The sequence below is a fragment of the Palaemon carinicauda genome, chromosome 8 (genome assembly GCF_036898095.1).
Source record: "Palaemon carinicauda isolate YSFRI2023 chromosome 8, ASM3689809v2, whole genome shotgun sequence".
Lineage (NCBI taxonomy): Eukaryota > Metazoa > Arthropoda > Malacostraca > Decapoda > Palaemonidae > Palaemon > Palaemon carinicauda.
This window is the reverse complement of record NC_090732.1, coordinates 36,265,247-36,269,492: the sequence shown is the minus strand read 5'-3', so window position 1 is coordinate 36,269,492 and position 4,246 is coordinate 36,265,247.

The window sequence follows — 4,246 nt, the reverse complement described above, 5'->3', positions numbered from 1 at the left end:
TATGTAAATTCTTTCAAAGTGTTGTAATTTGTATGGAATATATTTATTTTTGTAAAGAGTGTATTACTCCAATAACCATTGTTTAGAATAGTATTCTCTTGTATCCTGTTAATGAACGGTAGTAAGTTTATTCGTAATAATAGTTACCCAATTTAGTTTTGTGTGTACTTAAGAGACCTTTGGATATTCAATGTTTTATATACTGCTGGCTGGGAGTTATTTAACTGTCTCAGAGTTCGTGTATTAATAGTTTAAAGTGTGACAGTTTTAACGTAAAAGAAAACAGGTGAGTTTGGAATTCGAGAGGTTGTATAGCTTGTCAGCCGTAATATATATCATATATGTTTAGTTACCAGTCATGAGCCATAGTATAATATACTTTTTGGTGCCCAAACCCGGGAGCCATCATCATATAATAATATATTGATATAATATATATATATATATTTATATATATATATATATATATATATATATATATATATATATATATATATATATATATATATATATATATATATATATATATATATATATATATATATATACACACACACACATATAAATATATATATATATATATATATATATATATATATATATATATATATATATATATATATATATATATATATATATATATATATATATATATATATATATATATATATATATATATATATATATATACATGCATGTATGTAGATATATATGTTGTATGTGTGCATAAATATATGTAAAAAAGGTTGCGGCAATTGATATATGATAGATAAGCATAAGATATGCATCACACATCGAAAGGAAACGTGAAATTAATGATTGAAGTTATTACTATCAGCTATCTATATCATCAGTGTCAGAAAAAATAAAAACAAACACATAGTACATACTGTATGTAATGTCATGTTTAATAAAAAGGATAATGCAGGGTCACAGGAAAAGAGATGATGATCTGTGGTTACTTTTTTTGTAATATTTAGTATAAGTAATAGATTATGATTCGAAATTATTTCTCTGTATAATTCAGCAACAAATATTAATTTAATGCTTTTTGACAATTTGAGTTGACGATCAGAGTTAAGCTAAAGGGTGATTGATTGTTTGAAGGTAAATAAAATAATCCTGAAAAATACTTTCCCTTACAAAAATATCTGCGAAATTAGGTAGATATAATGGAGAGAGCGTAATGATTTTCTACCTTATAATGAATGGTCAGAAATTACAATTGCTGAACCGAGCCTGTTCGTTAAATCACTGGGAGTCAGTGTACGGTAAATCAAAATATACTTGTTTAAAGGTTTAAAGGCCACCAATGAATGGCTGAAGCAAGGGACAGTGACACTGCCCTATCAAGCAGGACAATGCCATAGAGACTGATCATATATACATATGATCAGCGCCCAAGCCACCACTCCATCCAAGCTAGAACCCAGGAGGGCCAGGCAATGGCTACTGACGACTCAGTAGATGGACATATAGGCTCATCTAAACCCCCCATCTTTAATGATTTGCTTACTCTGTAATTCAGAACTAACATACACAAATGTTTTTTTTTTTTATTATTTTGTATCCTAGTCGTGATTCTGAGAAGAGTTAAAAGGAATATAATTTAATCCTTGATTATGAAAAAATAGGAACTCAAACATAAATTATGCCACATATCCACATTCAAAAGATCACTTTTGAGGAGAAGGGTACTCATTCTAAATATACACTGCCATCTCCCTCTGCTCTCAGAATAGCGTAAAATAAAAGAAAGTCTTGATTTTTTAAAGTAAGAATAAAGAGCTGTGTGACGGGCCGAGAGAGGGTTGTGAACTCAAAGGCAGGATGCAATCAACTGAGTTGTTTATTAAGGAACACTCTCTTTTATATACAAAACCTCAAGGCAACAGGACATAACCTGTTCGAGAGACAGACAATGTTACAGAGCAAAACCGGAGACATGATCATTCAGGTTCTTTTTAGTGCGAGGGAAGAGTGCAGATACAAGCATAATATATACAAAATAATTATGTACAATTGTGTGACACACCCTTGGTATATGGCTCCCCCCCCTAAAAATGACATACTGTACATGTTAAATAGGGCGCCCTGATCTAGAGAGGCGAACTGTAGGCGGGTCATCTGGCAGAAGATAAGCAGGTTTTAGACGATCAATGGAGACCCAGTCTTCTTTGCCCTGAATGTTTAGGAGGAAAGGAAAGGAGGAAAGGGCCCGTGTAAGAGGGAGTTAGTGGTGGCTTGCTGTTGTCGTTGCGCAGGAAGACGTGCGTTGCAGAGTGCAAGTCCGTTGGTATGTGATGCTTCGCTGGGGGCTTGTAAGTCTGGCGGCATGGAGTAAATTTTCCCACGACGTGACGTATGCCCTGGAGATCGTCGGAGGAGGTTGTAGAAGGAAGAAATTCGGCAGGGACGACCAACGAGTCGCCATACACCATTTCGGCTGCCGAGACGTCGAGGGCGTCTTTAGGAGTGGTCCTTAGTCCCAGGAGGACCCAGGGAAGCTGAGTGAACCAGTTGCAATCCTTGCAGCGGGACATCAAAGCTGCTTTGAGGGTGCGATGAAAACGTTCAACCATTCCATTGGCAGCAAGGTTGTAGGCCGTTGTCTGATGTAGGGTGATGCCCAGGAGATTCGCTAATGACGTCCACAATTGAGAGGTGAAAGTGGTTCCCCTGTCAGAAGTAATATGCTCAGGGATACCGAATCTTGAAATCCATCCAGAGAGTAAGGCAGATGTATATGAGGCGGACGTTGCAGTTTCCATGGGAATGGCTTCAGGCCAATGAGTGGAGCGGTCGATGACGGTAAACAGGTAACGATGTCCTTGTGATGTGGGTAGGGGGCCTACAACGTCGACGTGAATGTGTGCGAAATGACGCTGAGGCTGAGGAAAGGTGCCCACTCCTGACTCCGTGTGTCGATGTACTTTCGAAGTTTGGCAAGAAGTACAGTCGCGGACCCAATCCTTAGCATCCTTAGAAATGCCGTGCCAAATGAACTTTGCCTTCAGCAGCTGTGCAGTAGAATGGCACGAGGGATGTGAAAGGCTGTGAATGAAATCAAAGACCTGTCGGCGCATGGGAGCAGGAATCCAAGGTCGTGGTCTACCAGTACTGACGTCACAGACGAGGGTGGTGTTGGAGTCTTCGAGGGGAAAGTCTTCCCAACGGAGGGACGTGCAGGATGTCCAACAAGCTTGATACTCTGGATCCTGTCGTTGGGCTTCAGCCAGGGCGTTGTAATCCAATCCCAGTTGAACGGCAGCCAACGTGTTTCTTGACAGGGCATCGGCAACGGGATTCATTTTCCCAGGGACGTATTGGAGGGTGCAATTGTATTCAGCCACGGCGGAGAGATGTCGGCGTTGACGGGCGGACCAGGTGTCAGACTGTCGAGTGAAGGCGTGCACCAAAGGCATGTGGTCTGTGGGAATGACGAAGGGCGTACCTTCTAAGAATGGCGAAAGTGACGAACAGCCAAGTGCACTGCCAGCAATTCTCGATCGAAGGTAGAATAACCCGATTCTGCCTTGGACAATTTTCTGCTGAAGAAGGCCAATGGGCGGGGCGAGCCTTTGACCACCTGCTCGAGTACTGCACCAATAGCGACGTCGCTGGCATCGGTGGAGAGAAGGAGAGGGGCATGTGGGATAGGAAAAGTGAGAGCTGCAGCAGTTGATAGGGCCTTCTTTTCATTGCAGAAGGCTGCTTCTTGAAGGGGACCCCACTTCAGGTCCTTTGGCTTGCCCTTGAGGGAGGCGTAGAGGAGAGCAAAAGTGGCGGCAATGGCTGGCAGAAAACGGTGATAATAGTTGATCATGCCCAAGAATTCCTGCAGAGCTTTGACGGTCGAGGGCGCGTGGAAGTTCTGAATGGCTGCTACCTTCTCAGGGAGGGGATGGACTCCTTCAGGAGTGATACGGTGCCCTAAGAACGACACTTCGTTGGCGCCAAAGGTACACTTGTCGTACCCGACTACAAGGCCGTTTTGTTGCAGGCGGTCGAGCACGATGCGCAGGTGACGGAGGTGTTCCTCTTTTGAGGAGGAGAACATAAGTATGTCGTCCACATAACATACACAGAAAGGGAGGTCCCCTAAGATGCCATCCATGAGACGTTGAAACGTTGCCCCAGCATTACGAAGGCCAAAACAGGAGTAATTGAAGGTGTATGTACCAAACGGAGTGGTGATGGCGGTCTTGGGGATGTCTTCTGGGTTCATAGGCACCTGATAATACCC